The sequence below is a fragment of the Hemitrygon akajei genome, unplaced genomic scaffold (assembly GCF_048418815.1).
Source record: "Hemitrygon akajei unplaced genomic scaffold, sHemAka1.3 Scf000072, whole genome shotgun sequence".
In the NCBI taxonomy this organism is placed as follows: domain Eukaryota; kingdom Metazoa; phylum Chordata; class Chondrichthyes; order Myliobatiformes; family Dasyatidae; genus Hemitrygon; species Hemitrygon akajei.
In genome coordinates, this window is record NW_027331958.1 from 4340293 (window position 1) to 4363376 (window position 23084).

Sequence of the window (23084 nt, forward strand, 5' to 3'; positions counted from 1 at the left end):
ACTGTCTGTCTGTTTCCACGCCTTCGCTAGGTAGGTCCGACCATTTTGCCGCTACCTAGCATTGGGAACTGTCCTGTCGTGTCCAGCGTTCTGTGTGATGAGTCCCGGCCCTACGTCCTGTACCCAAGGAGGGGTCCCGGCTCTGTGTTCTGTGTGATGAGTCCCGGCCCTACGTCCTGTACCCAAGGAGGGGTCCCGGCTCTGTGTTCTGTGTGATGAGTCCCGGCCCTACGTCCTGTACCCAAGGAGGGTTCCCGGCTCTTTGTTCTGTGTGATGAATCCCAGCCCTACGTCCTGTACCCAAGGAGGGGTCCCGGCTCTGTGTTCTGTGTGATGAGTCCCGGCCCTACGTCCTGTATCCAAGGAGGGTTCCCGGCTCTTTGTTCTGAGTGATGAGTCCCGGCCCTAGGTCCTGTACCCAAGGAAGATTCTGTGCTCTGTGTTCTGTGTGATGAGTCCCGGCCCTATGTCCTGTATCCAAGGAGGGGTCCCGGCTCTGTGTTCTGTGTGATGAGTCCCAGCCCTACGTCCTGTACCCAAGGGGGGGGGGGGGTCCCAGCTGTGTGTTCTGTGTGATGAGTCCCGGCCCTACGTCCTGTACCCAAGGAGGGGTCCCGGCTTTGTGTTCTGTGTGATGAGTCCCGGACCTATGTCCTGTACCCAAGGAAGATTCTGTGCTCTGTGTTCTGTGTGATGAGTCCCGGCCCTATGTCCTGTACCCAAGGAGGGTTCCCGGCTCTGTGTTCTGTGTGATGAGTCCCGGCCCTACGTCCTGTATCCAAGGAGAGGTCCCGGCTCTGTGTTCTGTGTGATGAGTCCCGGACCTACGTCCTGTGTCCAAGGAGGGGTCCCGGCTCTGTGTTCTGTGTGATGAGTCCCGGCCCTATGTCCTGTATCCAAGGAGGGGTCCCGGCTCTGTGTTCTGTGTGATGAGTCCCGGCCCTATGTCCTGTATCCAAGGAGGGGTCTCGGCTCTGTGTTCTGTGTGATGAATCCCGGACCTACGTCCTGTACCCAAGGAGGGTTCGCGGCTCTGTGTTCTGTGTGATGAATCCCAGCCCTACGCCCTGTATCCAAGGAGGGGTCTGGGATCTGTGTTCTGTGTGATGAGTCCAGGCCCTACGTCCTGTACCCAAGGAGAGGTCCGGACTTGTTGTTGTGTGTGATGAGTCCCGGACCTATGTCCTGTATCCAAGGAGGGGTCCCGGTTTGTGTTCAGCGTTCCTGTTCTCCCTCGACCCAGGGTCAGTGTTCTGCATTCCTGTCTCTCCCTCGACCAGGGCTTTGCGTTCCTGTTGCTTCCTCGACCAAGTCAAGGCTTCGGGGTCTCATCCAGTCCTAATCACGTCCAGGAACCTTGTCCTGTCCAAGTCACGGCTTTGTGTTCTCGTCTTGTCATGTGCCTCGCCAAGCCCAGGAGTACCTTGCCCAGCCCGGTTCTGGGGTTCCCTCGTCCTGTGCTGGGGTTCCCATGTCCTGTCCATGAGTCTCACGTTCAGTCCTGTAACCTCGTCATGTCCTCGCCTAGCTCTGGGGTCCGAGCCCGAGTCAAAACCCCAGGTTCTGGGTCCTTGTCCAGTCTCTGGCTCAAGTCCTAGCCCAGGCCCGGAATCCTTGTCTCGTCCGGGGCCGGTGTCATGTCCAGTGTTCTTTCTTCCCCATTTTCCTTGCTTCCTTCTCACACCTAGTCCTGTTCCTGGTAGGTCAGTGTCTGTGTCTTGCATTTGGGTCCACTCTCAATACACCCATTATGACAGATGTAATGTATAAATATGTTTCAGCAAGGCATTTGAGAAGGTACCCCATGCAAGGTTATTGAGAAAGTAAGAAGGCATGGGATCCAAGGGAACATCGCTTCGTGGATCCAGAACTGGCTCGCCCACAGAAGGCAAAGAGTGGTTACAGACGGGTCATATTCTGTATGGAGGTCGGTGACCGGTGGTGAGCCTTAGGGATCTGTTCTGGGATCCTTTCTCTTCATGATTTTTATAAATGACATGGATGAGGAAGTGGAGGGATGGGTTAGTAAGGTTGCTGATGACACAAAGGTTGGAGGTGTTGTGGATAGTGTGGAGGGCTGTCAGAGGTTATAGCGGGACGTTGATGGGATGCAAAACTGGGCTGAGACATGGCAGATGGAATTCAACCAAGATAAGTGTGAAGTGTGAAATTTGCTCAAGTCTTTTGTAAGGTTGAAGTTTCTTCAAACTGCCAATGAACTATGGCCATCGGCTACCTCCGTCGAGATTGGCTCAATATGGTGGGCCCACGATAGATCCTTTGAAATGTTGATGCCCAGGAACTTGAACCAGCCCCTCCCCCCATCCCACCGCCAACAACTCAACGAGGATTGGTGTCTGTTCGACTTCACCTTCATGAAGTCCAGAATCAATTCCTTGGACTTGGTCATTCTGACGTTGAGTAGAAGGTTGTTGCAACATCTCTTGACCTGCCTATCTATTCCAGTGCTGTACGCCTCCTCGTCACCGTCTGAAATTCTGACAACTACAGGGGTATCGTCGGTTCATTCTGAGAAAAAAAGTGTGCGGGGAAGTGCTTCAGCAGAGGGGCTACTGGATGTCTTAAAGTGCATGAACTCAGTTGAATCTCCTGAACCTAATTACCTGTGTCCAATAATATACCGGGGGAGCCAGAGGAAACATTATGGGAGTTCTCTTTGAGACAAATGCATCATGATAGTGACCGGCGAAGTGCTGGAGGACAGGAGGATGTCTAATGTTGTGAAGGGTTGCCAGGTAAAATCTGGGCACCACGGACCAGTCACCATAAAGTCAGAAATTAACAGAGGGGCTTCTGAGGGATCACATGCACACGGATTTGGAAACCACTGGGGTTTGTCCATACGGATTTGTGCGTGGAAGATCAAGTCTCATCAATTTACTTGTCTGATGAGGATTTAAACTAGACTGTGGGTGAGAGCAGTGCGGCAGACGTAATCTACAGGGACTTCAGTAAGGTCTTTGATAAGCTCCCACATGGTGGCTGCTGTGGAAAGTTGGATCACTTGGAATGCAGGGAGAGCTCGCTGACTGTGAGCACAGTTGGCTTGATGGTAGGAAGCCGTGGGTGACGGTGAAACGTTAGGCTTCCGATTGAAAGCCCATCAATAGTTGTTTGCCTCAGGAGTCTGTTCTCGGACAATCAATATTTGTTCCCGGTATCAGTGATTTCAATGAGAATGGACATGTTTGTAAATTTGAAGATGACACTGAAACAGTGGGTGTCGTTAACAATCAAGACAATTATCATGACTGACAGAGCAATTTGGATCAGTTTTTATCAGAGGGACGAGGAATGGGCAATTGAATTTATTTCAGAGAAGAGCTGGGGTTACATTTTGGGAAGAAAAGTGTGGGCAGGACTTTCACGATCAAAGGTTAGGCCCCGGTGAGTGTTGTAGGAGAGAGAGACATTGAACAACAGGAAGACGATATTCTGAAAGAGGTGTCACATGTCGAGAGGTGATGAGGAAGCTTTGGGATCGCTGAATATCATCAGACAGGGTACAGGGTTCAGTCGTTGGGATGACATGCTGCAGTTGGACAAGATATTGGTGAGGCCGCATTTGAAATGTTGCCAGAGATAATATGCCATTACGCTGTAAAGTTGGAGAGATATGGAGGAGAATTTTGCCAGGATCCGAGGGACTGAGTTATGGAGAGAGTTGATGCAGCTTGGAACTTTATTCATTGGATCAGAGTAGAGTGAGCTGTGATTTTATAGAGGTGTATAAAATAATGAGGCATACGGACAGGATCGATGCACACAGTATTTGTCTCAGTGTTGTGAAATCAGGAACCAGAGGGCATCGGTTTGAGGCGGATGGTCAGGGGTGGGGTTAGGGAGAGATTAGTAAGAACCGAAGGGACACCGTTTCCAACCAGAGGGTGATCAGGGGATGGACTGAGCTGCCGTAGGAAACGGGTGAGACTGGGACATCAGCAACATGAGTGGGGAAGGTTCAGAGGAAAATGGGAGAAACCTCGCAAAATTGGACTGGATTAGGTGGGAATCTTTTTCTGCTTCAGCAAGTTGGGTCCAGCGTGGCCGTTTTCATGATGTTTGACTTGATGACTCTGTGATTGTGTTTCTCTGATTCTCTGTGCGTGTTGCTCTCGGCAACCGAATAAATATGTGATTGTTCTGGACTGGACACAGCGGCACACCAAATGCTGGAGGAACTCAGCAGGACAGGCAGCATCTACGGAAAAGAGTACAGTCGACGTTTCGGGCCGAGACCCTTCAGCAGGATGGGAGAAAAAAGATAGAGTTAAAAGGAGGGGGAGGGGAGGGAGAAACACAAGGTGATCGGTGAAGGGGAGGGGTGAAGTAAAGAGCTGGGAAGTTGATATGTGAAAGAGATACAGGGCTGGAGAAGGGGAATTAAATTGGAGAGGGGAGGAAGTCAGAGGAGGACACCCTCCATTGATAGTGTGTGAGTGTGTGAGTGTGTGAGTGTGTGAGTGTGTGTGTGTGTGTGAGTGTGTGTCTGTGTGTCTGTGTGTCTGTGTGTGTGTGTGTGTCTGTGTGTGTGTGTGTGTCTGTGTGTGTGTGTGTGTCTGTGTGTGTGTGTGTGTGTGTGTGTGTGTGTGTGTGAGAGAGAGAGAGAGAGAACAGAACATTGAACAGTTCAGCAAGGGAAGGACCTTGGGCCGCAATGTTGAGTGAACCAATTAACATAGGAACAAGATGGCTGAATGAATTCTGAATTTCCAGTATCTTCAGACTCTCTTGTACATGACTCTGCTGCCTCCTCCTGTCCTGTGTCTGTCAGGAAGTGCACAAACTGAAAACAAAGGACGTTTAACTCTAAAGGGGCTGGTAAACTCCGTTGTTAGCTCACTGATGCAAATTAATCTGCAACTGGAAACAAGGTGTGATGTGTGATGAGCAAACCAGGCTGAGAAGGGGTCCAGAGTTGACACCCCCCCCCCCCCCCGTGAACTATGCTGCTAACGAGAGAGAGAGAAGAAGAGGGGGGAGGCATCCTGCTGCGGATGCCGATAATGAGAGTGAGAGGGATGATTTAGTATTATGGCTTCTTTGCTAATTGTTTACTTTACTCCAAGGACACTTTTCTTTGCCTGCTTGTGTGGATTCCTGCTGAGACAGCAAGGCGGGACCAGGTGATGGACATGGACTGTTGATGGATGGCTAGTACCCCGGCAGGGGAGATAAAAAGCAAGTCTGCTGAGACGCAAGCAGACACACCACAGGACTCTGAAAGAGCATTGTGCACCCCCACATGAAGGTGGGGGCTTGGAGGATCGATTCGGGGGAATCGATCAGAGGCTCACAGTGTGTGAAGGCAGACCGGTGGGGGCTTGTGTGTGTGTCCAGCCTTGCCTGGGTGACAGGCTTACCACTGAAGAACGGTCTGGCCTGGTACGGAGGGGTCACAGTCGGTGACCACAACAGGGCAAGAACACAAGGGATGGTTTGCCTGCAACTGAATCACCTCTCGCTCTCTCTCTCTCTCTCTCTCCAACGGTACAACAGCAACTACCTCAACTCAAACTAAACTGAACTGAACTCTGCATCATCTTAAGACTATTCATTTACCCCTAGACTTCGATAGAGCTTGGTTTTGATTCCTATTTCTACACTTCTGAACATATCGTTGCTAAACTGTTTTATATATTTGCATTTTTATAGTACTGTATTACTTAGTTTACTAATAAACACTTTTAATTACAGTAATACCAGACTCCAACGTATGATTCCATTTCTGCTGGTTTGGTAACCCGGTCACGGGGAACGTGACAAAGGAAACAAAGAGAAGGGTCAGTGGAACGAGCCTGAGAGATGTTGGGAATATAATGGACAGAGAGGGTGAGAGAGGGACCGTCCACAGGGTAAAACCCCCCACACCAGCAATGTGTCAGTGTCGGACACTGGGCTGAGTTCCCAGGAATATAATGGACAGAGAGGGTGAGAGAGGGACCGTCCACAGGGTAAAAACCCCCCACACCAGCAATGTGTCAGTGTCGGACACTGGGCTGAGTTCCCAGGAATATAATGGACAGAGAGGGTGAGAGAGGGACCGTCCACAGGGTAAAAACCCCCCACACCAGCAATGTGTCAGTGTCGGACACTGGGCTGAGTTCCCAGGAATATAATGGACAGAGAGGGTGAGAGAGGGACAGTTCACAGGATAAATCCCCCCCACACCAGCAATGTGTCAGTGTCGGACACTGGGCTGAGTTCCCAGGAATATAATGGACAGAGAGGGTGAGAGAGGGACCGTCCACAGGGTAAAAACCCCCCACACCAGCAATGTGTCAGTGTTGGACACTGGGCTGAGTTCACAGCTCAGTTAATTTCCCCTCCGCAGCGATCCGCACCTTCCGTCCTGTCATTGGTCAATTCACCTGCTGCCACGCGCACTTCGCCCTACGTCACTGCTCAGGTAACTCCGCCCACCCCCGAGCTCCGTCTTTGTTCAGGTAAACCGTCGGCTCGCGAGCTCCTCCCTCCGCCTCTGGTCGGTTCGTTTTCCCCCAGCGCGAGGGAAAAAACTTCTTTATTGGTCGGTCAGTCCGTCAATCCTGCTAGCCCCACCTCCCACCGTCCGTCATTGGTCGATTAATCTACCCGAGGCCCGTGAGGGTGAGGAGGATCTCGGCGAGGGACGTTCTGAGGGTGAGGAAGGTCTCGGCGAGGGAGGGAATGAGGGTGAGGAAGGTCTCGGCGAGGGACGTTCTGAGGGTGAGGAAGGTCTCGGCGAGGGACGTTCTGAGGGTGAGGAAGGTCTCGGCGAGGGAGGGAATGAGGATGAGGTGGGTCTCGGCGAGGGAGTGTCTGAGGGTGAGGAGGGTCTCGGCGAGGGAGGGTCTGAGTGTGAGGGGTCTCAGCGCGGGAGGGTCTGAGAGTGTCAGTGAGGGAGGGAATGATGGTGAGGAGGGTCTTGCTAAAGGAATGTTTGAGGGTAAGAGGTACTGAGGTTGTTAGTGAGTGAGGGAATGAGGATGACAAGGGTCTGATGGTTAGGAGGATCTCAGGGAGGGTCTGATGATGATAAGGGTTTCAGTGACAGAGGGAATGAAGATGAGCAGCGTCTGAGGGTGAGCGAGTGTCTTAGTGAGAGGGGGTCTGAGGGTGAGCGAGTGTCTTAGTGAGAGGGGGTCTGAGGGTGAGCGAGTGTCAGTGAGAGGGGGTCTGAGGGTGAGCGAGTGTCTTAGTGAGAGGGGGTCTGAGGGTGAGCGAGTGTCTTAGTGAGAGGGGGTCTGAGGGTGAGCGAGTCTTAGTGAGAGAGGATAAGGGGGTGAGCGAGTCAGTGAGAGGGGATCTGAGGGTGAGCGAGTGTCTTAGTGAGAGGGGGTCTGAGGGTGAGCGAGTGTCTTAGTGAGAGGGGATAAGGGGGTGAGCGAGTGTCTTAGTGAGAGGGGGTCAGGGTGAGCGAGTGTCTTAGTGAGGGGGGTCTGAGGGTGAGCGAGTGTCTTAGTGAGAGGGGATCTGAGGGTGAGCGAGTGTCTCAGTGAGAGGGGGTCTGAGGGTGAGCGGGTGTCTTAGTGAGAGGGGGTCTGAGGGTGAGCGAGTCTTAGTGAGAGGGGATCTGAGGGTGAGCGAGTGTCTCAGTGAGAGGGGGTCTGAGGGTGAGTGAGTCTTAGTGAGAGGGGGTCTGAGGGTGAGTGAGTCTTAGTGAGAGGGGATCTGAGGGTGAGCGAGTGTCTTAGTGAGAGGGGGTCAGGGTGAGCGAGTGTCTTAGTGAGAGCGGATCTGAGGGTGAGCGAGTGTCTTAGTGAGAGGGGATCTGAGGTTGAGCTGTCTTGATGAGGAAGATGTAGATGAGGGAGGGTCTGAGAGTGAGGTAGCGTCTCAGTGAGGGAGGAGCTGAAGCTGAGGTGGGTCTTAGACCATGGGACCATGAGTCTGAGCTGAGGGAACACTCTAGGCTGAGGGAACTCATGAGGTAAGGGGACGGTCTCAGCTGAAACAGCTCTGGGGTTGGGCTGAAAGTTCTCCTGAGGTAGTGGGATGGATTGACGTCCAGTGAGGGACGGATCCAATGGAGCTCCTGAGATCGAGGGACCATCCGACTTGAGGGATCTTCGTAGGGTGAGAGATGGCTGGGTTTGAGGGACTGACTTGAGGGAGCTTCTGAGGTACGGGTACGGTCTGGTGTGAGGGCCGGACCTGAGGGAGCTCCTGAGGTAGCGGGGTAGTCGGTGTGAGGGCTCTCCTGAGGGTGAGGGACGGTGTGTTGAGAGGGAGCTCCCTAGGGTGAGGGACGGTGTGTTGAGAGGGAGCTCCCGAGGGTGAGGGACGGTGTGTTGAGAGGGAGCTCCCGAGGGTGAGGGACGAGTCTGAGGTGGGCAGAGTCCCAATGGTCAGAGTCCACTGATGACGGGTCTGTTACAGGAAGGTGTCAGACTGAGAGCGATGGACTCTCCGTGTCAGAGGCAGAGGCAACGTCTGGTGAGGAGCCACAGAGGAACGTTGAACAACAGATGGAAACCAGGCTGAGGTGAGAGATGGAGCTGAGACTGGGAGGGTGAACATTTCCTCTGGTCTCACTCCCCACTGAGATATCACTGCTGTCCCATCCCTGCCCCTATTATCCTGAATTAATCTCTACAACACTGTCCACCATGACCCTCTGCTCTAGAATTACATCCCGAGACCCCTCCACCACTGAGTGTATGTCCCTCATGATTGTCTACACCTCTATAAGATGACCACTCATTCTGGAGAAGGGGGAATCTGATAGAGGGTAGAAGACCATGGGAGAAAGGGAAGGGGTAGGAGCACCTGAGGCAGGTGATGGGCAGCTCAGGAGATGAGGTGAAAGAGGGAATGGTGATGGGGGGTGGGGGCAATTACCAGAAGCTCGAGAAATCGATGTTCATGCCAACTGGTTGGATGCTACCCAGACAGATGTTCCTACTACAACCTGAGTGTGACCTCATCACGACAGTAGAGGAGGCCATGGACTGACATGTTGGAATGGGAATGGGAAGCAGAATTGAAATGGGTGGCCACTGGGAAATCCTGCTTTTTCTGGCAGATGGATCATAGGTGCTCGGTGAAGCGGTCTCCCAATTTTCATTGGGTCTCTCTGATATACAGGAGGCCACACCAGGAGCACCGGATACAGTAGATGCCCCAACAGACTCACAGGTGAAGTGTCAGCTCACCTGGAAGGACTGTTTGGGGCCCTGAATGGTAGTGAGGGAGGAGGTGTAAGGGCAGTTGTAGCTCTTGTTCTGCTTGCAAGTGTAACATCTGTGCCCCCAATTTGCCCCCGTTCGCCTAGGGTGAACCGCTGTTGCCCCGCTAACAGTGCAATACTTCGGTGTAAATACGGTGTAATGCCCCCCCCCCCCCACAGTACACACTCGCAACACAAATATCAGACAATACACCAAAGGCGAGTAATAATCACCAATGGGTCATCGATGTAGTGTAGGAAGAGTTGGGGAGCAATACTTGTGTACGCTTTGAACAGGAACTGTTAAATGTAGCCGACAAAAAGGGAGGCACACCTGGACCCATGTGAGAGCCCATGGCTACACCTTTGTTTGAAGGTAGTGGGAGGAACCGAAGGAGAAATTAATGAGGATGAGGACCAGTTCCATCAGACGGAGGAGAGTGGTGGTAGAGGATAACTGGTTGACTCTGTTGTTCTGAAGGAAGCAGAGAGCTTTAATGCCCACCTGATGGGGAATGGAAGTATATCAGGTCTGAATATCCATAGTGAAAATGAGACGATCAGGACCAGGAAGCTTAAAGAAATTGAAATGATCAAGAGCGCATGGTGTGACCGATGTAGGTAGGAAGGGACTGAACAAGGGGGAATAAAACAGTCGAAGTATGCAGATGTAAGTTCAGTGGGGTAGGAGCAGGCTGAAACACTGGGTCTAACTGGACAGTCAGGTTTGTGGATCTTGGGTGGGAGGTTGAAACAGAGAGTGAAGGTTAAGGGAACTATGAAGTTGGTGGCATTGGATGGGAGATCCCAGAGTCGATGAGGTCGGTGACGGTGTGATGAATACAGCACTGAAAGTGTTATCTTTTAATGCTCAGGTATGACATTGTGGGCATCACTGAGTCATGGTTGGGAGTTTAACATGCACATTGTATTGAATGGACAGGAGGGTAAGCAGAAGGGTTGGGGTGGGAATTGAATTCTGAGAGGGAGTTGGCATAGGACTGAGAATATGTAGAATCCTTGTGAGTAAAATTCAGAATCTGCATGACTAAAAGAATTCCTGATGAGAGTTGTATCACACTGACACAGTGATGTCAAGAAAACAACCTCTCCCTCAATGTCGTTAAAAAACAAAGGAGCTGGTTATGGACTACAGGAGGAATGGAGACAGACTAGCCCCTATTGACATCAATGGATCTGGGGTTGAGAGGGTGAACAGCCTTAAGTTCCTCGGCATAAACATCACTGAGGATCTCACGTGGTCTGTACATACCAGCTGTGTGGTGGGAAAAGCACAATAGTGCCTCTTTCACCTCAGACGGTTGCAGGTTTGGTTTTGGCCCCCAAATCATAAGGGGCCCAATTGAGAGCATCCTGACTGGCTGCAGGACTGCCTGGTATGGGAACTGTACTTCCCTCAATCACAGGACTCTGCAGAGAGTGGTGTGGACAGCCCAGCACATTTATAGATGTGAACTTCCCACTATTCAGGACATTTACAAAGACACGTGTATAAAAAGGGCCTGAAGGATCATTGGGACCCGAGTCACCCCAACTACAAAATGTTCCAGCTGCTACCATCCGGGAAACGGTACCACAGCATAAAAGCCAGGACCAACAGGCTCCGGGACAGCTTCTTCCACCAGGCCATCAGAATGTTTAATTCATGCTGATGCAACTGTATTTCTATGTTATATTGACTGTCCTGGTGTACAAAATATTTATTATAAATTAGTATAAATTGCACATTTCGATAGAGACATAACATAAGTGTAGCATCTGTGCCCCCAATTTACCCCCGTTCACCTAGGGTGAACCGCTGTCGCCAATAGTGCAATACTTTGGTGTAAATACGGTGTAATGCCTCCCCAGTACACACTCGCAACACAAGTATCAGACAATACACCAAAGGCGGGTAAATAATTACAACTTTATAGTTATTTCTCAGTGATGGGTTAGTAGAAACAGATAACCTAAAAATGCCAAATCAGTAAGTTTATCAGTTTGTGCACATAATATTTTAATACGTTGGAGCTCACGCCTCCGGTTCCATCCACAACGACCTTCCGAGCCTTCGGCCACCGTCCGAACCGCCAACGTCCAGTATCCACTGCCCTGGAACCGCTGTCCGCTCCTCACACGTCATCCTCCTCGCTCACCTCCCGAAAAAAGACCGTGAACTCCTGCTCAGCTCACAGATACAAGATAGCATAACAATTCTCCATTGGCTAGTTCCCCCCTTAGCTACAGTTATAACCCAAACATTCTGGACTGGGCTGGACTGGAACCAATGTCCTGGGGGAGCGTTTGCTACTGCTGTTCAGGAGGATTTAAACTAATGTGGCAGGGGGGTGGGAACAAGTGCAGAGAGACAGAGGGGTGTAAAATGAGGGTAGAAGCAAAAAGTAGTAAGGTGAAAAGTAAAAGTGGCAGGCAGGCAAATCCAGGGCAAAAATCAAAAAGGGCCACTTTTCAACATAATTGTATAAGGGCTAAAAGTGTTGTAAAATCAAACCTGAAGGCTTTGTGTGTCAATGCAAGGAGCACTCGTAACAAGGTGGATGAATTGAATGTGCAGGTAGTTATTAATGAATATGATATAGTTGGGGTAACAGAGACATGGCTCCAGGGTGACCAAGGATGGGAGCTCAACATCCAGGGATATTCAATATTCAGGAGGGATAGACAGGAAAGAAAAGGAGGTGGGGTAGTGTTGCTGGTTAGAACGGAGATTAACGCAATAGAAAGGAAGGGCATTAGCCTGGAGGATGTGGAATCGATATGGGTAGAGCTGCATAACACTAAGGGGCAGAAAACGCTGGTGGGAGTTGTGTACAGGGCACCTAACAGTAGTAGTGAGGTTGGGGATGGCATTAAACAGGAAATTAGAAATGTGTGCAATAAAGGAACAGCAATTATAATGGGTGACTTCAATCTACATATAGATTGGGTGAACCAAATTGGTAAGGGTGCTGAGGAAGAGGATTTCTTGGAATGTATGCGGGATGGTTTTCTGAACCAACATGTTGAGGAATCAACTAGAGAGCAGGCCATTCTAGATTAGGTATTGACCAATGAGGAAGGGTGAGTTAGCAATCTTGCCATGCGAGGCCCCTTGGGTAAGAGTGACCATAATATGGTGGATAAGATGGAGAGTGATATAGTTAATTCAGAAACAAGGGTTCTGAACTTAAAGAAGGGTAACTTTGAAGGTATGAGACGTGAATTAGCTAAGATAGAGTGGCAAATGATTCTTAAAGGGTTGATGGTGGATATGCAATGGCAAGCATTTAAAGATCGCATGGATGAACTACAACAATTGTTCATCCCAGTTTGCAAAAGAATAAACCAGGGAAGGTAATGCACCCGTGGCTGACAAGGAAAATTAGGGATAGTATCAATTTCAAAGCAGAAACATACAAATTAGCCATAAAAAGCGGCACACCTGAAGACTGGGAGAAATTCAGAGACCAGCAGAGGAGGACAAAGGGCTTAATTAGGAAAGGGAAAAAAGATTATGAGAGAAAGCTGGCAGGGAACATAAAAACTGACTGTAAAAGCTTTTATAGCTATGTGAAAAGAGAAGGATTTGTATAGACAAATGTAGGTCCATTACAGTCAGAAACAGGTGAATTGATCATGGGGAGCAAGGACATGGCAGACCAATTGAAAAAACTACTTTGTTTCTGTCTTCACTAAGGAGGACATAAATAATCTTTTGGAAATAGTAGGGGACCGAGGGTCCAGTGAGATGGAGGAACTGAGGGAAATACATGTTAGTAGGGAAGTGGTGTTAGGTAAATTGAAGGGATTAAAGGCAGATAAATCCCCAGGGCCAGATGGTCTGCATCCCAGAGTGCTTAAGGAAGTAGCCCAAGAAATAATGGATGCATTAGTGATAAATTTTCAAAACTCTTTATATTCTGGATTAGTTCCTGAGGATTGGAGGGTGGCTAATGTAACCCACTTTTTTTAAAAAGGAGGGAGAGAGAAACCGGGGAATTATAGACCGGTTAGCCTGACATCAGTGGTGGGGAATATGCTGGAGTCGGTTATCAAAGATGTGATAACGGCACATTTGGAAAGCGATGAAATCATTGGACAAAGTCAGCATGGATTTGTGAAAGGAAAATCATGTCTGACGAATCTTATAGATTTTTTTGAGGATGTAACTAGTAGAGTGGATAGTGGAGAACCAGTGGATGTGGTATATTTGCATTTTCAAAAAGCTTTTGACAAGTCCCACACAGGAGATTAGTGTGCAAACTTAAAGCACACGTTATTGGGGGTATGGTATTGATGTGGATAGAGAATTGGTTGGCAGACAGGAAGCAAAGAGTGGGAATAAACTGGACCTTTTCAGAATGTCAGGCAGTGACTAGTGGGGTACCGCAAGGCTCAGCACTGGGACCCCAGTTGTTTACAATATACATTAATGATTTAGACGAGGGAATTAAATGCAGCATCTCCAAGTTTGCAGATGACACAAAGCTGGGTGGCAGTGTTAGCTGTGAGGAGGATGCTGAGAGGATGCAGGGTGACTTGGATAGATTAGGTGAGTGGGCAAATTCATGGCAGATGCAATTTAATATGGATAAATGTGAGGTTATCCACTTTGGTGGCAAGAATAGGAAAACAGATTATTATCTGAATGGTGGCTGATTAGGAAAAGGGGAGGTGCAACGAGACCTGGGTGTCATTGTACACCAGTCATTGAAAGTGGGCATGCAGGTACAGCAGGCAGTGAAAAAGGTGAATGGTATGTTGGCATTCATAGCAAGAGGATTCGAGTACAGGAGCAGGGAGGTTCTACTGCAGTTGTTCAAGGTGAGACCACACCTGGAGTATTGTGTGCAGTTTTGGTCCCCTAATCTGAGGAAAGACATTCTTGCCATAGAGGGAGTACAAAGAAGGTTCAGCAGATTGATTCCTGGGATGGCAGGACTTTCATATGAAGAAAGACTGGATCGACTAGGCGTATACTTGCTGGAATTTAGAAGATTGAGTGGGGATCTTATTGAAACGTATAAAATTCTAAAGGGATTGGACAGGCTAGGTGCAGGAATATTGTTTCCAATGTTGGAGAAGTCCCGAACGAGGGGTAACAGTTTAAGGATAAAGGGGAAGCCTTTTAGGACCGAGATGAGGGAAAACTTCTTCACACAAAGAGTGGTGAATCTGTGGAATTCTCTGCCACAGGAAACAGTTGAGGCTGGTTCATTGGCTATATTTAAAAGGGAGTTAGATATGGCCCTTGTGGATAAAGGGACCAGGGGGTATGGAGAGAAAGCAGGTACAGAGTTCTGAGTTGGATGATCAGCCATGATCATACTGAATGGCAGTGCAGGTTCGAAGGGCCGAATGGCCTACCCTGCACATATTTTCTATGTTTCTATTCCAGATATATAAACCCATTACAGCATTAAGTAACATTACAGAGAAGGTATTTCATTATAACAATACAAAGAAGCCATTTTGTTAGCCTGAACAGTTAACACCACAGTTACTGGTACTGAGAGCCCTACATAAGACTTTTACTCCTGTATATGAAGGTTGTAAGTTGTAAGGTCAATTCCAATTCAGTTTACACAGGCCTCAGAACAGTAACAAGGATGTAGAGTACAAATTGCAACAGGAGATAGGAAGGGCATGTCAAAAGGACAATGTAATGATAACCATGGGGATTTCAATTTGCAGGTAGATTGGGAAAATCATGTTGGTGCTGGATCCCAAAAGAAGGAATTTGTAGAATGCCTTCGAGATGGCTTTTTAAAGCAGCTCGTGGTTGAACCCACCAGGGAAAAGATGTTTGGATTTGGTGTTGTGTAATGATGCAGAGATCATGATATGATAGAATTCATCCTGCAGTTTGAGAGGGAGAAGCTAAAATCAGATGTATCAGTATTACAGTGGGGTAAAGGGAACTACAGAGGCATGAGAGAGGAGCTGGCCAAAGTTGATTGGAAGCGGACAATAGTAGGGATGTTGGCAGAGCAGCAATGGCTGGAGTTTCTGGGAGTAATTTGGAAATGCAGGATAGATAAATACCAAAGAAGAAGAAATATTGCAAAGGGAAGATGAGGCAACTGTGGCTGCAAAGGGAAATCAATGAGAGCATAAATTCGAAAGCAAGGGCATTCAGTAAATCAATAATTAGTGGGAAGCTGGAGGGTTTTAAAAACTAAATGAAGGCAATAAAAAAGCAATAACGAGAAAAGATTAAATGTGAAGGTTAATTAGCCAGTAATACAAAAGAAGAAAACAAAAGGTTTTTCAGGTATGCAAAAAGTAAAATAGAGACAAGTGGAAAATGACACTGGAGAGATCATAATGCAGTATTAAGAAAGGCGGCCAAACTTAATAAATATTTTGTATTTGCCTTCACTGTGAAAGACACCATCAGTCTGCCAGAAATTCGAGTGTCAGGGTGCAGAAGTCAGTGTAGTTGCAATTATGAAGGAGAAGGTGCTTGGGTAGGTGAAAGGTCTGAAAGTCGATAAGTCACCTGGACCAGATGGACTACACCCCAGGGTTCTGAAAGAGGTGGCTGAAATGATTGTGGAGGCATTAGTAGTGATCTTTCAACAATCACTAGATTCTGGGATGGTTTGGGAGGAATGGGAAATTGTAAATGTCACTCCACTCTTTCTGAAGGGTGGGAGACAAACAACAGGAAATCAAAGGCAACAAAAAACACACAGATTGAGAACAATGGACTGTTCATTTCACTCACACAGGTGTCACGTGTTGAAAGCCACAGATGCAAATTCACCCACTAACAGAACTGAAAGGAGTTCCTGGAATAGGGTGCTGAGCTGATACGGAGAGTGAGACAGAAAGGTGGGGGTGGGGGGGGCGGTGAGGTGAGAGAGGGTCAGAGAGATGCCCATGTAGTTTGTGGGGCTGAATATTCAGTTTCTCTGCAAAACATTCCAGATTATTCACTCTGCTTCTGTGGCTATTACAGTTCCAATAGGAACATCCCTCTGGTTAATTCTGCCCTGTTCTGTTCTCCTGTTTGCCACCGGATGTGAACAGACTGAGAACAGAGGGGTTTTCACATCACAGACACAGGTCACATTTGGTGAAAGGTCACAGGTCAAAGCAAGAGGCATTGGCACAATGTGAGGTGTTGGGGGTGGAGAAAGCAGAGAGGAAGAAAGTAAAAGACAGTTGAGGTGAGAAAGCAAGGGGAGAGAGAGAGGGAAAGAGAGAGAGATTGACAGTGTGATTCAGAGAGTCATACAACAGTGAAACTGGCCTCCCCACCATTGAGCACATCCAGAAGGAGCGTTGACACAAGAAAGCTGCATCCATCATCAGTGACCCCCATCCAGACCGTGCTCTCTTCTCACTGCTTCCATTGGGCAGGAGGTACAGGAGCCTTGGGTCTCACACCACCAGGTCAAGCACAGTTATTACCCTTCAATCATTAGGCTGCTGATCCAGTGAGGATAACTTCACTCACCTCAATACTAAACTGATCCCAACACCTTGTTCACCTTAATAACCAGGGATGTTGATTAATTTAACTGAAAATTTTTATTTGTGAATCACGTGCTCCTTTTTTCACCATGGAGCCAAAAAACAGAGAAAATTGTAAAGCATGGTGAAACTAAAAATTCAAAATCTGAAACGTCATTAGTCTAAATATTCATCCTGTTTGCTCAGTACTTAACTGAACCACCTCTCACAGCCAATAGTCTTTTCAGATAAGTCTTTATTTGCTTTGTACAACGTAAGGGAACGGGATTTGCCCATTAACTCCTGTAAATTTGCTCAAACTGTGCCAGATTAGTTAGGAAGTGACGGCAGACAGCTTTATTGATGGCTTGCCAGAGATGTTCAATCGAGTGAAGGTCAGGACTCGAATTGGGCCTCTCAAGGACACTGACATAAAACATAGAACAGTAAAGTACAGGAACAGCTCCTTCAGCCCATAATGTTGTGCCGATCCGGCTAAAAGCAAATCAGACAGACTAATCCCTCCGACCTACAGAATGTCCAAATCCCAACATCTTCCACACATCCATGTGTCTATCTAAACATCTCTTAAAAGCCTCTCGTGTATTTGACTCTACCACCACACCAGGCAGCACATTCCAGGCATCCATCACTCTGAGTAAAAAACTTACCCCTCACATCCCCTTTGAACCTAACTCCTCTCACCTTTAATACATACCTGTATGAGACATTTCAACCCTGGGAAACAGATACTCCTTGTCCACTCCACCTCGCATAATATTATAAACATCCATCAGATGTCCCCTCAGCCTCCTCCGCTCCAGAGACGACAACCGAAGTTTATCCAACCTCTCATGCCCTCTGAACCGGGGAGCATCCTGGCAAACCTCTTCTGTACCTTCTCCAAAGTCTCAACATCTTCCTGTAGTGATGTGACCAGAACGGTTTGCAACAGTCCAGATGTGGCCCAACCAGAGTTTTATAAAGTTGCAACATAACCTCTTGACTTTGGAACTCAATGCCTCGACTAATAAGAGCAAGCATTCCATAAGCCTTCTTAACCACCTTATTGAACTGTGTAGCCACTTTCAAGGAGCTATGAACTTGAGTCCAAAGATCTCTCTGCTCAGCAACACTGCTAATGATGTTGTCCTTAACAATGAACTGTCTCCTTGCATTTTCCCTGTCAAGGTGCAACACCTCACATTTATCTGGGTTAAGCTCCATCTGCCAATTCTCAGCCCATATCTGTAACTGATCTATATCACACTGTATTCTCTGCACGTCTTCCACACTATCCACAATTTCACCAATCTTGGTATCATCCACAAACCGGACTGGTGTTGCCAAGCCCCAATGGGTCATTCCCCCAAGTAGAATCCATAGAGGTGTCATCAAAGATGCCCTCACCCGCATCTCCTCCACTTCCCGCACTTCAGCCCTTAACCCAACCTCCCGTCACCACAACAGGGACAGGGTTCCCCTTGTCCTCACCTACCACCCCACCAGCCTCCGGATCCAACACATTATCCTCCGCAACTTCCGCCACCTTCAACAGGACCCCACCAGCAAGCTCATCTTTCCCTCCCTGCCCCTCTCAGCTTTTCGCAGGGATCGTTCCCTCCGCGACCACCTGGTCCACACGTCCCTTCCCACAGAACTCCCACCTGGCACTTATCCCTGCAAGCACAAATGCTACACCTGTCCCCACACCTCCCCCCTTACCACCATTCCGGGCCCCAGACAGTCCTTCCAGGTGAGACAACACTTCACCTGCGAGTCTGCTGGAGTCATCTATTGCATCCGGTGCTCCCGGTGCGGCCTCCTCTACATCGGCGAGACCCGACGCAGTTTGGGGGACCGGTTCGTCGAGCACCTACGCTCCGTCCTTCACAATAGACAGGACCTCCCGGTTGCCACCCACTTCCACTCTGCCTCTCACTCCCATCTAGATATGTCCATACATGGCCTCCTCTACTGCCATGATGAGGCCAAACTCAGGTTGGAGGAGCAACACCTCATCTACCATCTGGGTAGCCTCCAGCCTGGTGGTATGAACATTGAATTCTCCAATTTCCTGTAATTCCCCCCCCTCCCCCTTCCCCTATCCCAGGTCCCTCTCTGCCTCTCTCCCCTTTCAACTAGATCTCTACAGCTCTTTCATGCTTATCCCCTCCCCCTCCCCCCTTTATCTTTCCTCTGATCGGTTTTCCACCTGGCACTTCTGGGCCCTACCCCCCTCCCCTATGTCTAATGCTGGGCTTCGGCCCTCTCTTCCTCCCCATTCCTGATGAAGGGTCTCGGCCCGAAACGTTGGCTACTCTTTTCTCACGGATGCTGCCTGACCTGCCGAGTTCTTCCAGCGTTGTATATGTATTCTTTGATCCACAGCATCTGCAGTTGTATTTTTGTGTTGTCCGTAGAGGTGTACTTGTTACTGAGGGTAATGACCACAGGGGAACCCTTCCTAATCCCCTTACCTCCCCTTCAGACTGGGGTTGTTGTTCTCACACCAGTCCACCACCCTCTCCACTTCCTCTCTGTACTCCAACTGGTCATCGTTGTTGCTGAGGCCACAACCGCTGTTGACAGGGTTTGAGCTGAATCCCGTGACACAGACATGTGTCAGCAGCGGGCTGAGCATACAGACCTGGGGAGCGCCAGTGCTCAGTGTAATGGGACTGGAGACTTTACTGTCCACACAGACTGACTGTGGCCTTTCATTCAGAGTCCAGGATCCAGTTACAGAGGGACGTGTTGACACCCAGAGAGGGCAGTTTCTAGGTACGATGGTGTTAAATGCCAAACTGGTGTATAAATGTGAGACTCCATTTTCCAGGTGGGACAGGACAGAGTGGATGGCAGAGACTAATGCATCATCATTGGATCAATTCAATCCGAACCAGAAAGTGAACCGGAAAGGGGGCAATGTAGGCGGGAGAGAGGCTTTAATGTGCTCCATGACCAGTCGGTCAAAGCATTTCATAATGGCTGATGTTAATGCCACCAGATGATAGTAATTTAGACAGGTTACTGTCACCTTCTTTGGCCCTGGAATGGTGGTTGCCATCTTGAATGGATGGCATGGACTGCTCCAGAGAGATGTGGAATAGAGACAGAGAAGCAGTTTCAGCGACAGGTTACTGTCGATGCAATGCTCCTCAGACAGGATGAAGAGGTCAATACTCCCCAATGCCATTAGGCTTTACAATTCAACTGCCAGGACTTAAGAACTTTTTTAAAGCTATTATTAATGCTTTTGAGTTAGTGATTTAGATGCATATCATATTATTACTGAGTTAAGTATTGTATGTAATGAGTTTTTGCTACAACAAGTGTATGGGACATTGGAAAAATGTTGAATTTCCCCATGGGGATGAATAAAGTATCTATCTATCTATCTATATATCTATCCGTCAGCACCTCAGTTAGCTGGGATGCACAGTCATTCAGAACCCGGCCTGGTATATTATCAGCTTTGTGTGGGTTAACACTGGCCAGGGTCTTCCTCACCTCAGCTTCAGCCAGATGGAGGGTCTCCTCCCCTGGGTGTCTCTCTCACCAGCACTTTGTTCTGTGCATCAAACCGGGCGTAAAAGACATTCAGCCTGTCGGGGAGTGAGGCGTCCTGGTCCCTCTGATCTAAAGACAGCATCACGATCCCTCAGCCGTGCATGGCCCTCTGCAGTGAGCCATGGATTCTGACTGGCCCCACACGGATGTGTTTTGTGATGGTAACAGTCTCAGTACACTTCTCTGTGTAGCTGGTCACAGAATCCACACATTCCTCGATGTTACGTGGTTGACATAGGTAGCAGCCTTTCTGAACATTCTCCAGTTTGTGTTTCAAAGCAGTCCTGCAATGCTGAGATTGCTCCCTCAGAACTGGTTTGGCCAGTTTGATCAGTGGTTTGTATGCTGGAATTAGCATAACAGACAAGTGATCTGAGAGCCCAACGTGGGGCAGGGGAACAGCTTTATATGCTCCTGGTATGTTAGTGTAAACCAGGTCTAGTGTACAGTTGGTTAATTCTGCCCTGTTCTGTTCTCCTGTTTGCCACCGGATGCAAACAGACTGAGAACAGAGGGGTTTTCACATCATAGACACAGGTCAAAAACAATGCATTGGGGAGGGGATTGGGAGAGTGAGAAAGTGAAAGACAGCGGGGGTGAGAGAGGAAGGGAGAAAGAATCACAGTCATACAGCACAGAAACAGGCTCTTTGGCCCACTGGGTACGTGCTGACCATCAAACACCATTGACACTGATCCTACCCTAATCACACGTTATTGTCTGCACATTCCCCCAGTGACAGTTTTCTGTGGCCATTTAATCTACTGATCAGTGTGTGGAATGAAACCAGGACACTGCTCCAGAGTTACCTCCTGAGGCCCCTCATCTCATTATGCAAGAAGACAACACACCAGGAGCAGAAGATGTCCCGGCCCCTCAAGACTGATTTGTCCCAGTCCCACACCAGTACACAAGAACGGAGAAGACTGTTAAAAGTGGTGTGGTCAGCATCCATGATCAAGGACTCCTACCACCCAGACTATCGTCTCTTCCCACTGCTTCTATTGGGCAGGAGATACAGGATTCTTGCATCTCACATCACTAGTTCAAGAACAGTTGTTACCCTTCAATCTTCAGGCTGCTGACTCAGAGTGGATAACTTCACTAGCCTCCATTCCAGAATCCAGTGTTGTTGAAATACCCCTACTAATGCCTTCATCTCTTGCAAAGCCCTGGGGTGTAGTCCATCTGGTCCGGGTGATTTACCTACCTTCAACCCTTTCGGCTTCCCAAGCACCTTCTCCTTAGTATTAGCAAGTTCACTCACTCTTACCCCACGACACTCTCCAGTTTCAGATGTACAGCTGGTTTCTTTCATCGTAAAGACTGACACAAGAACGATTAGGATGGGAAACAACTTCTTTCCCCAGGCTGTCAGACACTGAACACCCAGCCTCCTGCCAGGTCACATCACACTTGAATCATGATGCTGTCTACTTTTTAACTTGTGTCACAAATGCACCTTATTATTTATGAATCTACAAGTGGTGATATTAACGTGTGTGTGTGTTACCTGTATGTCCGGAGGAACGTTATTTCGTTTGGTGGTAAACGTGTGTACTGTTGAATGATAATAAACCAAACTGGAACTTGAGCTTGAAAACATTTATTAAATTCATCCACAAATTCTATGTCCAACCATTACTACCTCTCCAGCATCATTTTCCATTGGTCTGATATCCACTCTCTTTTACCCTTGATTTATCTAAAAAATCTTTTTGTGTGCTCTTTTATATTATTGGCTAACTTACTTCCATATTGCATCTTTTTTCTTTTTTTTTCAGTTACCTTCTATTGGCTTTTAAAAGCTTCTGAATCCTCGAACCTCCCACTAATTCTTGCTCTATTCTCTGCCCTCTCTTTTGCTTTTATGCTGACTTTGATTTCCCTTGTCATCATGGTTGCATCATCCTCCATTTAAAAGACTTCTTTTTCTTTGGGATTTATGTATCCTACACCTTCTGAATTGCTCCAGAAATTCCAACCATTGCTGTTCTACTGTCATCCCTGCTAGTATTCCCTTTCAATCAACTTTGGCGAGCTCCACTCTCATGCCTTCTCTTGGAATGCAGCGCCAATCTGATTTTCCAAATCTGCCTGCATATTGAAAACCCCATGACTATCGTAACATTGCCCTTTTCTCATGCTTTTTTAAAATCTCCTGTTGTAATTTCTACCCCACATCCTGGCTACTGTTGAGAATCCTGTATATAACTCCCAACAGGGTCTTTTTATCCTTGCATTTTCTTAACTCAACCCCCAAGGATTCAATATCTTCCAATATTATTCACCTGTTTCTAAGGATTTGATTTTATTTTTTACCAAGAGAGCCACCCCACTTCCTCTGCCTACGAGCCTGTCCTTCTGAATGACAGAGGAGGTTGGGGATGAGCAAATGGGGGAATTGGGAAGGAGTCTGTGTGTGGAGTGTGTCAGAGCGATGGAACTGAGCCTGGTGGAGAGACTGGGGGAGTGTGGTGGAAGAACAGAACTGGCTGATGTGTGGACGTAGCAGGAAGAATCAGTCTCAGCCCTGGACTATTCCTCAGAACTCCATTTCTCACCTGGACCTTCTCTCGTCCCAGATCCAGGTAGGAGGACAAGCCCCGACGCCGGGCAGGAGAAGCCGACGGACACCACGTGCAAAGCCTCTGAGATGATCCCAGGTAACCACTGAGTTCTGATAGAGGACCGTCAGGTTCTCCTGATCACAGGGACCCTTTCTGATGCATCTGGCCTTCGGGTGATTGGGATCCGCATGGAACATCTCCCCAAACAGCGACTGGTATTCCTCTCCCCCAAACTCCACAACTTACAGCCCAGGGGGTGGGGGGAGGCCTTGCTCTGACTGGCCCGTGGAACTGGCATGCAGATG

The 23084-nt window shown here is 48.5% G+C and overlaps 1 long non-coding RNA gene across 1 annotated transcript in view; it reads left to right on the top strand.

Annotated features, from left to right (window-relative positions):
• The window catches only part of LOC140722201 (uncharacterized), a 260210-nt gene extending 237334 nt beyond the window's left edge, over positions 1-22876 (top strand). The window contains exon 3 of the long non-coding RNA XR_012097558.1: positions 22795-22876. This is a non-coding gene — a long non-coding RNA (uncharacterized lncRNA). The remainder of the gene's footprint in view (positions 1-22794) is intronic.
• Positions 22877-23084: the final 208 nt, after the last annotated feature.